Genomic DNA, 13,190 nt, shown 5'->3' on the forward strand with positions numbered 1-13,190 from the left:
GCCTCTGCCTCTGCCTCTGCCTCTGCCTCTGCCTCTGCCTCTGCCTCCCAAGTGCCGGGATTAAAGTTGTATGCCACCATTGCTCAGCTACCCTTTCTCTTTTGAGACAGGTTCTCTCACTGGGACCTGAGATTAGGTAGCTGGCCGGTGAGCCTAGGAGATCTTTTACTGCCATTACTCTAATATTGAGATTAGCAATGCATGACTCCATGAGCATCTATTTGTATTGTGCTGGGGATTAAATTCAGTTCCTCATATGTGTGTGACAAGTGCCTTACCCGTCTAATATTTCCTAGGCTCAATTATGTCAGGTTTTAGTTCTAAAGTTGGTTAACTTTCCTGTGGAGTTCTACCTGTCATGTAACCATTTTTACATGAAGACTAGAAGTTTTCTTTTTATTTGTGAGTTTTGAGCAACTTACAGTTGCCTTATATTTATTCTAATTTTGTGGTTCACTTACCTGTATTTTCTCTTAGTTCACAAGCAATGAACTAGCCCATTCCTAGGTTGCTTAGCAAACTGTGATGTCATCATGTGCTGCCACCAGGTGCCAGGTGTATGGCACCAGATATAAAAGTACCAACTGACCGTCTCATCTTCCTCTTGCTTCTCTGGGCTTTGGTGTCTCTTCCCTTCCCTCCTCTCTGATTTTTTTCTCTGGATAGGGTATAGGGGATTGGGGAACCATGCTCCTCTTTCTCTACTCCTACACTCTCCCACTGTCTCTATCTCCCCACACACACAATAAAGCTCTTCTCAAGATCTGTTGTATGTGGCATTTTTCATCTATATTATTACACTGCTTAATAGTCATATTTGTTTATTAGATATATTGTAAAAGTAACTATAACTATCATACTTAGTGAAATTTCTAAAACACAAATTTGATGTTAATAGTGTAATGTAACGGAGTTGTTTTTTACAGTTCTTATTTTAAAAATTCTCTCATTTTAGAATAATTTCATGGTATTTTGGAAACCTTGATATCATTTTTTGGATTTTTTATTTGTTACAAAACAGAATTTTATATCATGATTTTAATTAATTTGTACTTCAGAGCTGACTGCTAATATTAATGAGTTACCACTTTCACTTTGGCTCTTTAATCCCAAGGTAGCATGTGAAACTGTATTTGTTGAATGTTTGGGATGCTCTAAGTCCATTCATTTTCCTTGTAATTTATAGGTGCTCTGATTTAGTGTGTGCTATGTCTAGTTAGTGGATCCTTCATGTCAAAACAGCAGAGCCCAGGCTGTTGAGGCATATCAAAATACTTCAATTGGCTTATTCCTGTGGGCAGATAAGATGGGAGAGCTGCCCTTGACCACTAGAAATAAGGACACATATTCCCATGCAGATGACCCATATCAGCACCCACTAGCGCCTTTAGACACACTATATACATCCTGTGGGTTCTATTTTGAGCCCTTATGTTTTGGGGCACACTGTCTTTGTTTAAGGGTATCTCAACCCATCAAGAATGTTTTAAATAATGTTTACGAATTTTCAGCTCTGATCCATAGCTACCTGACCTGTGAATGATCTTAGGGGGGAGTTTCTGTTTCAGAATTCACTGGGCTATCAGTTATTATTTCTGCAAAGTTCCATGAGTGGTATTAAGTGGCCCCCAATTTTTCATGTTGGGAGTTGGTGTTTTGATATTCAAATGGTGCAAAATGTGATGCACTTGCAATGGAAACTGTACTTGGCATTTTGAATTTGGAATTTTCCCCAGACCAGTGATTTGTACACTAAAATGTGTGGACTCACTGCTGCAAGCAGTGAGCACAGCAGCCAGTCAGTCCAGAGAGCAGTGGAGAAGCAGCTGAGACAACAGCCTGTACTTTTTGCTGTCAGAGTTCCCTTGGATACAAGTATTCAATTAATTACATGAGAAATATAATAGCCTCCTATAAAAAATAAGCTTTGTCTCTGAAGATTTTACTAAATTGCTTGCCACTGTAAGAACTCTCAGAGTATTTAAGGATCAGGGGGTATGCTAGTAAATTAGGACCCCTCAGTGCCCTCACGACATTTTTAATTTACAAGGAGTTTATTGAGACATGACTCCATTGTAAATCAAGGAGGATTTATATATGCATGATTATTAGTAAAATTATATGAAGGTGGTATGATATGGCATCTGTGATTTTGACAGTCTGAGGCAGGAGAGTGACAAGTCAAGGTCAGCCTGAGATGCTGTATTAGCTGTGTTTGTGTGTCACTTTGACTGGGATTTACGTGTGTGTGTGTGTGTGTGTTTGTGTGTGTCAGTGTGCATGGATCGATAGGTAGATAGATAGATAGGTAGATAGATAGATAGATAGATAGATAGATAGATAGATAGATAGATAGATAGATAGAGATACAGATATAATCATGTTATGCATCTGTCTTAGTTAGGGTTTCTATTGCTGCAACAAAACAACATGACTAAAAGGCAAGTTGGAGAGGAAAGAATTTATTTGGATTACATTTCCACATTACTCTTCATCACTGAAGGAAACTCAAACAGTAACTCAAACAGGGCAGAATCCTAGAGGCAGGAGCTGATACAGAGGACACTGTAGAGTGTTGCTTACTGGCTTGCTTCACATGTCTCACCATCCTGCTTTCTTGTAGAACCCAGTACTACCAGCTGAGGGATGGCACCATACACTATGGGCTGGGTCTACCTCCACTGATCACTAATTGAAAAAAATACCTTACAGCTGTATCTCATGGAGGTATTTCATCCATTGAGGCTCCTTCCTCTCTGATAACTCTAGGTTTTGTCAAGTTGACACACAAAACAAGCTAATACAGCATCTCTGGCAGTCTTAGATAGATAGATAGATAGATAGATAGATAGATAGATAGATAGATAGATAGATAGATAGATAGATAGATAATATATTAAAATTATGTCAAAAATGGTGGTCTGCTCATTGTCAATCTCCATACGCAAGTATGCTGGCTGAGGAAGAATTAACAGAGGTGGGCTCCATTCAACAGAATAGTACAATGTCTTTTTGTACACAAATCCAGTGAAGAGTTTTTCCTCTGTGCCCTTGAACTCTGCCTGTCAATTTGCCTGAGGCGCCAGATTCTTTCATCCTCTCTTCAAGCTAGTGCTTGACTTTGCAACACTCATCACAGCTATCAGAGTACCTGTGTGAGTGTGTTCTTTGAAAATAGTAATCCCTTCTTAGGAAGCTTGCTCCAAAAATCAAAGAAAACTGTTTAAACAAACTTCTAGATTTCTATCATTGCTAACAAGATAAAACGATGAAGTTAACTTGTCCTGAGAGGTTATAGTCTTTCAAGTTTTATTCAGAAAATGCTTTCTTTTTAATGAAAACCAATACATATGGGCATAGTAGATGTTCTTCTGAGCTGTAATTAAAAGAGAAAGGAACAAAGGCAAAAGCAAGGAGTTACCCTTAATAGATCCTTGATGTAATGGAAATAGAGGGGAGAAAAATGTATGAGATTTTGACAGCCAAAGAAATAAATATAAATATCATCTTCAGATCCTCTCTAAGAAATGGACTTTTTTTTTTCTTTGCTTTGAGCAAAGTTAAGCTTCAAGGGGGAAACTGTAATGAAAATTGATTCTTTACATCTTTTGCTCTCTTTTACACTTTTGTTGTTTTCTTTCCTTTTTCCTAACAAAGGACTTGCAGATTTTGGACTTTTGTGAGTTAATATCTTCAGGGCCTATTACCTAGCTTTACCTTATTAGGGTAGGGGATCTGCTTCGCTTTGGCAGGTAAGTTAGGGAGCATTTTCTGAAACAGTAAAGCTGGCTGGCAGGGTCTGCAACTGCCACCAAGACCTGAAATGATATAGGATGTGGGAGGTCATGATGCTTCAGGATCCCCAGCACTGCCTTTGCTTGTTCACTGCCTTGACTTAGCTGTCCGGATATTTAATGCTGGTAGGAATTTTCCTTGCCTTCCCCTCATTGAATATTATAAAAATCAGATTTATTGCATGTTAATTCTAGTTTGTGAATGCTTAGAATTGGGCCTATAAATTGAAGGTTTCCTGCTGTGTTGATTTTCTATGTGAGTGGTAAAGTATAGGAGAGGCCAGAGTACTCTTTACAATGTCTGAAGGACATCACTTCTCTTTGTACTCTAATAATTCATGAGCAGAAGCAGGACACAGTGGTCCTGTCACAGCGGGGTTCCAGTCAAACTGTGGTGTCAGGAGTTTAGAGGAGTATTTTAAGATGCTGCTAGAAGCTGACCTTTTATATATAACAAGAGGGGAAATGAATACTTCTTCCACAGTGTGGCTGTGATGCCTGTGGGGTATTAAGCCAATGGCAAAGCATAAGCAGTTAACATTTGGCACAATCAGCATGCTTAACTGCAGAAGGTTGAGTTTAGGTCACAAATCCTTTTAAGCCCAAGTAAAGGAAAACGATTGGTGATACTTCATGTTCCCAGATCTTCATGTAAACATGTTCTGCATATATGTGTACATTGCCTCTTTTGGTCTCTGCTCATAGGAAGGCCTATATTGACTTTCTTATCCCAAATTTTAAGCCCTGTTTTTTCATTCAACAAACTCCATCTATATCTTTTGCTGTTTCATGGCCTACTTTATTTTCTCGATTGTATTTAGCAGTTTTTATTCTTAAAATCTGACGGTACCATATACTTACATTTTTCCCTCCCATTCCTCTCTCCAAACTCGCTCATATACCCCTGCTTTCCTCCTTTAAACTGATACCTCTTTTTTTATATATATATATGATATATATTATATATAATATTATAATATGTATTATATTATATATATTATATAATATAATACATATTATAATATTATATATAATATATATCATATATATATATATTCCTAAATATAATCTTCTCAGTTTGTATAAAATGTTATTTGTATGTATGTTTTCGGGGTTGACCATTTGGTGTTGGAAGAAAATTTGGTGTGTTCTTTTCCTGAAGAAAATTATTGCTCTGGCTCCTATCACTCCTCAGTTGCCTTTAGTTCTTTCTGTAAGGCCTTGTGACCTTTTACCCATTTGGGTTGGCATGTCCACTGATGTCATCCTTGTTCATCTCACATTTGGCCAGTCATGTTGGTTAGACTTTATGGATACAGCTTCACACATTATTAGTAGGAGACACAATCTCACAGCAAACTCTCTGTTCCCATGGTTATTGCAATCCTTCTGTTCCATTTTCCTCAATGTCCCCTAGGCTTAGGTGCACAAATGATTTATAGATGCATCCACTGGGATTGGAGCTCCGCAACTATGCATTTTGACTGGTTATGCTTTTTTGTAGTAGTCTCCATCTATTTTAAAGAGAAGTTTCCTTAATGAAGGGTAAAGACTACACTTGCCAATTATAGACTGATGCTAACAATCTATAATTATTCTAAACTATGAAACTAAATTATGCTAGTTTAGTAAATTAATGGTTGTAGACTCATCTCCAATATCCTGGCCCTGAACAATTAGTTAGGTTTCTAGTACCAAACATAGTTGGGTGGGCCTTCAGTTCAATTAGAGAGATGTTGGCTGCTGTTAGGTATGTGTGCCACTAACACACAGTAGGATAATTTTGACATGATGGTCACTTCTGTGGTTCCTAGGCATCATCCTAGGTGGGACTGTTGGCTGCCTCCCTCCTTCAGAAGCTCTACCATTTTCTGAGGATGGGGTATAGCAATTTTCTGTGTTTGATATTACAATGAGAGCAGTATACTTTTCTGCTTGTATGTTTTTAACAAACAAATCCTTGGGGTCTTACACTGGTACCAGTCACAAAGGGGAAATCCAGTGAATATTTGTAGACTGAACAGGAAAGAATGCATGTATCCACAAAAGGCTTCTGGTAGGAAGTGACTCTAAGACATTAAGGAATTGATAGTGGTCTTTATGCCTTTTATTCATCTTATCTGTATTTTAGAAAAGAGCAAAGTTCAACCTCAGCCCTTGTAGGAATATTGTACCTAGAATAACTTATTTATCTTAGTGAGCCTTGTCTTCGGTTCATAAAATAGGGACAACAGTGCTTATATTCCATGAGAAACTCAATTTCAAAGTGCTTGGGAGAGAAGAATCACTAAATGTGTTCTTGGTAAATTACTATACCTTAAACAAACAAATCTTGTAAAAACCCTGGTTCTAGGACAGTCAACATATAAGGTGGCATGCTGAGAGCTCTAAGCCACTCCATGAATCATGCTGTAGAGAACTATATAAAATTAAAAAAATGTTTTTAGGCTGAATGCTGCTATCTCACAGATCCCTGAGCCCCCATGCACAAACTTGGAAACTGTGAACACCTTGTGGTTTGTATCAGTGGTAAAAATATGTTAAAACAAAGAGGTCCTCCAGGGCTATCCAGATGGATACTTGTCATGGAAGTCCTTTATTTAAATTTTTTTTAATTAATAAATTTACTAATTAATTAATTAATTCACTTTACATTCTCTTCACAGCTCCCCCACCCCAGTAGTTCCAGTCCTGACATCAAAAGCCTTCCTTCCATTCCTTCCTCCTCTTTTCCTGAGAGAAGGGAAGACTCTCCGATGGGTACAAACTCCTCCTGGCACATCAAGTCTCAGCAGGATTAAGAACATTCTCTCCCAATGAGGCTTTTCAATTTCTTGAAATTCCACTTATTAATTGTTGATCTTAGTGCCTGAGTGGTTTGTGTTCTGTTCAGAAAGTTGTCTCTTCCTTTGCCAATGTGTTCGAGGCTCTTCCCCATTTTCTCTTCTGTTAGATTTAATGTGTCTGGTTTTATGTTGAGGTCTTTGATCCACTTAGACTTGAGTTTTGTGCAGGGTGATCAAGAAGGATGTATTTGCATCTTCTACATGCAGACATCCAGTGGGATCAGCAACGTTTTTTGGAAGATACTTGCTTTTTCCCATTGTATGGTCTTTTTTTTTTTTTTTTCTTTCTTTGGTCAAAAATCAAATGTCTGTAGATATGTGGTTTTAGTCTGGGTCTTCGATTCTATTCCATTGATTGACCTGTCTGTTTTTATGCCAGTACCATGCAGTTTTTATTACTATTGCTTTATAGTATAGCTTGAAATCAGGGATGGTGATACCTCCAGAAGTTCTTTTATTGTACAAAATTGTTTTAGCTAGGTTTTTTTGTTTGTTTGTTTTTCCATATGAAGTTGAGATTTTTCTTTCAAGGTTTATAAAGAACTGTGTTGATGTTTTGATGGAAATTGTATTTAATCTGTAGATTTTTTTGGTAATATGGACATTTTTATTATGTTAGTCTTATTAATCCACCAAAATGGAAAATCTTTGCATCTTCTACATCTTTTTCAATTTCTTTCTTCAAAACATGAAGAAGTTCTTGTCACACAGCTCTTTAATTTGCTTGGTTAGAGTTATACCAAGATATTTTATATTAATTGTGGTGGGTATTTTATATTATCTGTAAAAGGTGTTGTTTTCCTAATTTCTTTCTCAGCCCATTTATCATTTATTTTTAGTTAATTTTGTATACAGCCATTTGCTGAAGGTGTTTATCCGCTGTACACATATCATCTGTGAATAGTGATATTTTGACTTCTTCCTTTCCAATTTGTATCACCTTGATATCCTTTAGTTTTCTTATTGTTCTAGCCAGACCTTCAAGTAGTATATTGAATAGGTATGGAGAGAATGAGCAGCCTTATCTTGTCCCTGACTTTAGCCGAATTACTTTAAGTTAATTTCTGCTTATTTGATGTTGGTTATTGCCTTGTTGTATATTGCCTTTATTGTGTTTAGGTATCCACCTTGTAGCCCTGTTCTCTCCAAGAGGTGTTGGATCTTACATGACAGCAGTTTTAAGGAAAGGTCTTCCTGTGGCTGGAGCCAGAGAGATGTTAAGAAGGAAAAGTTGTACCAATTGGTATTGTGAGAATGGTACTCAACTCAGAGAGAAGAGGATCACAGAAAGAACACATGGGGCAATAAAGGTAGGAGAATAAGGCACTCACATGAACAAACTTGAGGAGTAAAGTTTGCAGATGACCGTCCTGATTTTTTAACTTTATTCTTGCTCATTTTTATGTACATACAAGGCCCTGAAGATATTCCACTTTCATCCTGGAGCTCTTAGGCAGAGTAATGAAGAACTATCTGATACCAGCCCAGACAATGAGATGGTATATGGAGGCTTCCAGGTAATAAATTTGGGTTGTTTTAAGTTGTTCAGTTTATAAAGACCTGCTATGACAGCAATATAATTTTTAATAATATATGAGTGAATTTCATAATATGCAAACCATTCCACAAATAAGCTGTGAAAAACACTACAAACAAACTGATTCTGTATTTCAAGAGATAGACACAAAGTTATGAAGGTTAAGGTGATCTATTATACTTCAGAAAAGATTCTGGAATGACTAAAATGGTCAAAGAGGACAACTTTAATTCCAGTATCCAAATAAACACATGGACATTTCTGTACTGGTAGAGTACCATATACAGGGAGAAAAACAAAGTCGCTTGACAGTGCTGTCTTAATTTTATGAGCCAAGGTTTAAAAGCTTAAACCAATGCAAGAAAAAGAAGATACCTCCCCTCCAAAAAACTATTACAAGGAATTAGGCCAGTGACATGAAAAATACTTCCTGAGACTCAGCTTCAAAGGCCATTTTTCTGACTCCTTGGAGAAAATCCGTGTCTTCTTCCAGATGGAACTCAGGACTCCTCTGTTTTGTGTTTTTCTTAAGAGCTTTCACTACCCAGGCTTAGATCTGGAAAATCAGGGTTATTCTGTTCTGAAGAGAGAATTTAGTGGTCAGACATGGGGGACAGACCACCTCTCTCTTCAAGATGCTAACCTTCAGATTTTCGCATTTCTCATTTCAGAGTGAGGCTTTTGCTCAATTTGATTTCCTGTGAAACTGTTCTAGTAAAGATGTGACACTGTTTTTGTGTTGGTAACGTCTATACGTTTTCTCCTTGATAATATGAACATTGCATCGTGAAGTTATTTTTTATTGTTTTAAGGCCTATTTTGGCTTATAATGTCCTATCTTTTGCCCACTCCAGTCTCTCTCCTTCTTTCCTTCTTCCTCTATTCTCCATCTCTTTTCTAAAGACACAGTCTTTCTCACTATGCTGTATAAAATTTACTGAACTAAATGTGTCAGGATATTTTTAACCTGTCTTAGTACTGGACATAAAGACCATTTCCACATCAACTTTTTACACTTACCTCTAAGAGACCCTGTCACATACATTTGTTAAAACTGGAAATGTATAGAGAATTTTCTACATACTATGCCATCATTTATTTCTCTACTCTGAAACTGAGGTAGCTTAATTTCCCTGTGTCTTCACATTAACACACTTGCTTAATCTTCTGATATATTTTTGAGAAGTATCCTGTCTCTACCTTCTGACTGTGGAGATTGTAGGAATGTACCATAATATCTATTCATGTTTTTAAATTTTCTTTTAAAGAACCAAATTTAATAATAGTGTTGTAGCTTGAATGTGACCTCTATCTACCCCTAGTCTCATGTATTAGGAGATTTGGTGTCTAGTATGTGGCATGGTCTTGGTAGGTTGTGAAACTTTTAGGAGGTGGTGCTTATCTGGAGGAAGTTGTTTACTGGGGAGTAAGACTGAAGATTACACGTGGCTCTATTCTCCTCTTCGCTTTCTTCTGCTCTAAGGTATGAGCAACCACGGACATATGGTTTGGTTATTGCTGCCATGCTTTCCCCTCCCAAATGTACTGTATTCCCTCAAACCATAAGACAATTTTTTTCCTCCATTTAGTTGCTTCTTGTCAGGTACTTGATCACAGAAAACTGTTACCAGGAGTTGGGCTCATTAATGAGAGAAATATGAAAAGAATGTGGTCATGGGGTTTCAGAGAAGAATAATGAAAATGGCCATATTAGCAAAAGCAACCTGCAGATTCAGTGCAATTTCCACCAAAACATCAACACCATTCTTTACAGATCTTGAAAGAAAAAAAATCTCATCTTCCTATGGAAGAAATTTCCTGTGGATGCATATTCACAGCTTTAGCTGCAAAATCACAGAGGCATTGATGCAGGGGTGATCTAAGAAGGCAAGGCTGCGTCTCCGGATGGCAGAGTTCAACATCATCCATTTGGAACCATCTATGTTATGTTCATTTTTCAGTCATGAAAAAATGAGAAATCATGAAGGCTTGCATCGAAGTTCCAAAAAGCTGCCAGACAAATACAGCCAGAGCAAACTCTTTGCAAGGAGACTGCGAACACTTTGCTTAAATCTGTGAAAATGAAGGCTAAGTTTCAATGGTGACACCCACATGTGGGAGATATAAGAAAGGTGGGACATGTGTAACGACACCTTCAGGTACTGCGTCAGAGCCAGCCACATGGAAAGCCGTGTGTTTTCCAGGCCAAGAGCTGGAAGGGTGAGTACCGCTGGCTAATGCTACTTTGTGGGTTTCTTTTTATTTCCACCCTCCTCCACCTTTATTCTTTCAGTGTTTCTAACCCCTAACACTAGAGAGTAAAGAAAAAAGCATAGAAGGGGATAGGGGGCTACATTATTTTTAGACTACGTCCTACTGATTAGGAGTGTCAGGTTCCTTCGGACAAGTTTGATCTTCACTGTTAGTATATCTAAATTCTTCATCTTGTCTTTTTGTGCACTTGACAAACTGCAACCAACAGCGTCCAACAACTAACCAGCCACCAATGAGCAACAACTCCATCTCTCAGGACCCTATCATTTATATACCCTGTGAGGAGTTCCCAGAATTCCAAATGTCACAAAATTGCAGAAACTATCTGCAGCTGGTAAAATCATACCCCTGGTAGAGCAAAAGGCAAATCATAGTTAGCTCCTATGAAACAGCCTTATATCCTCATACCTGGGATTAAAGCAAAAACATATTCTTATAACATTTCTGTTTTTTAAAGAACTTAAAATTTCACTACAGGTGAGGGTTCTCAAGCCAGTTAGTACCCAGATGATGCCACAGTAAGCCCTAGATACTGGATATGAAGTTGAAGAGTTTGTTGTTTGCTGAATGATGGCTTTGTTTTGGTTCAATCTTTCTTTCTTTTCCTCATCCCTCTCTTTTTTTAATGAGTATGTTTATCTTGTATATGTTGGAAGTATGGTTTATAAATAAAGGTCAAATTCTTAGTTTTCAGGTTTCTCTTGTTGGACCTGGGTTTTCTGTACAAGTGTGTTTGCAAGCATGTGCAGGAGTAGGTAGTCTAGTAAAACAAGTTTGTATGCAGCATGTTTTTTTGTGGTAATGATCTTCGGGTTTCCTAAGCTGATTTACAAATACCTAAGTCCGCAAAAGTCAGATATAGAGTATTTTTCTACTGGCCCGGTGAATCCATCATCCAATCTTTCACTCACTCATTCCATCGTTCAACTTTAATCTTCTTCAATCTAAAGAAAGTGGCAGACTCATCAGGGTAGCTCAGGGAATTTTAGGAGGTGAGTAAGAATGAAACTTTATTTTTCAGGGAATGGATTGCTTACACTAGGGCCATTAATTTGAATCTAGTATTTTGCTTTGATTCCAAATCACTAATCAAACTTTGTTTGGGGGAATAATTACACAACAAAGTTTACCAAAATATTGAATATCTTCCCAGATCCATCAAACTCTATTTCCTTTTCTTGTCAAACACTCATGTGCATTTTCTAACTTGACAATGCTTCCCCACCCCTGGGAGTTTTGTGATTTTTTGGGATGCTTTGCAAATGCCTATTCTATTTCTTGTTTTTCTGTAATGGTTAAGGTGTCACAGTTCTTAGGCATATAGAAGTTTATAAGGAAATCCACCAGTGTTTATTCAGTCCCTGATTATGGGAGGTACTGAATGGGAGTGAGTCATCTGCTCTCTACTTCCTCCTCACAGCCATCCCAGAGTGAAAAATATAGGGCTTATGCTTTTCTAGTGAGAAGACAGGTGTTTGGAGAAGCAATTCTTGTTCCTAATATGTGTAGCATTAGGATTTGATCCAGATTTGTTTGAGTACAAGATTGTGCCCCTTTCCTTGGCAATTCTGGACCTGTTTTCAAGGATATGTTACAAATAGACAGTCAATCATATACAGTCCTTAGCATGGAACAGTCACATTTTGGAGATGAGAGGTATGTCTGGGAGAAAAGTTGACCCATCACAGCTCCAGCATGTTAACTTTTATGGTCAGTGTGTTGCAGTAGTCAGCTCATTCTGGATTAAGAAAGACTCAGGGAGACAGCTGCCCTCCTTTCAGAGGGCCTCTGAAAGCCAGAAGAAGAAAACAGGAAACATCTTAAGAACCTGCCACAGAGGGCCTCTGAAAGCCTGCAGACTATCAAAGCAGATGCTGAGCCTGATGGACAACTGTCGGGCAGAGTGAATGGAATTTTATGTAAGAAGTGGGAAATAGTAAGATATGGAGAGGACAGGGTCTCCACAAGGAGAGCAACAGAACAAGAAAATTTGAACACAGGGAACTTCCCAGAGACTCATACTCCAACCAAGGACTATTCATGGAGATAACCTAGAACCCCTGCACAGATGTATTACATGGCAGTTCAGTGTCCAAGTGGGTTACATAGTAATGGGAAGAGGGACTGCCTCTGACATAATCTGATTGGCCTGCTCTTTGATCACCTCCCCCTGAGGGGGGAGCAGCCTTACCAGGCCACAGTAGAGGACAATGCAGCCACTTTTGATGAGAACTGATAGACTAAGACCAGAAAGGAGAGGAGAACCTCCCCTATCAGTGGACTTGGGGAGTGGCATGCATGCAGAAAGGGGAGGGAGGGTGGGATCGGCAAGGGAGAAGGGAGGGGCTTATGAGGGGATACAAAATTAATAAAGTGTAATTAATAAAAAATTAAAAAAAAAGACTCAGGGGAAAATGCTTCACAGCAGATTACCTGAATTCACAATAAGCAAAATCCACAAGAACTTCCTTGAAGGCACAGAGCACCAAAAGGCCTCAGAGTTTCAATGGAAATTAACTGTGGAAGACCCCGTATGGCTTATCTGCAAAACACAAAATATGTCAAGGATATTATGCACATTTAATACTTTGCTTCTACTTACATTTTAGTATAAGTGTAACTTACTGGCTTTATTATTGGGCTTTTAATTGAGCTCATGATTTTCCTACTTTGTAACAGCTACTTTCTGAGTGTTTCTAGAAGCATAGGCTTATGCCACCAAGATAGGCACTGTTGTTC

Source organism: Psammomys obesus, unplaced genomic scaffold, assembly GCF_907164565.1.
Source record: "Psammomys obesus unplaced genomic scaffold, mPsaObe1.curated_primary_1811, whole genome shotgun sequence".
In the NCBI taxonomy this organism is placed as follows: Eukaryota; Metazoa; Chordata; class Mammalia; order Rodentia; family Muridae; genus Psammomys; species Psammomys obesus.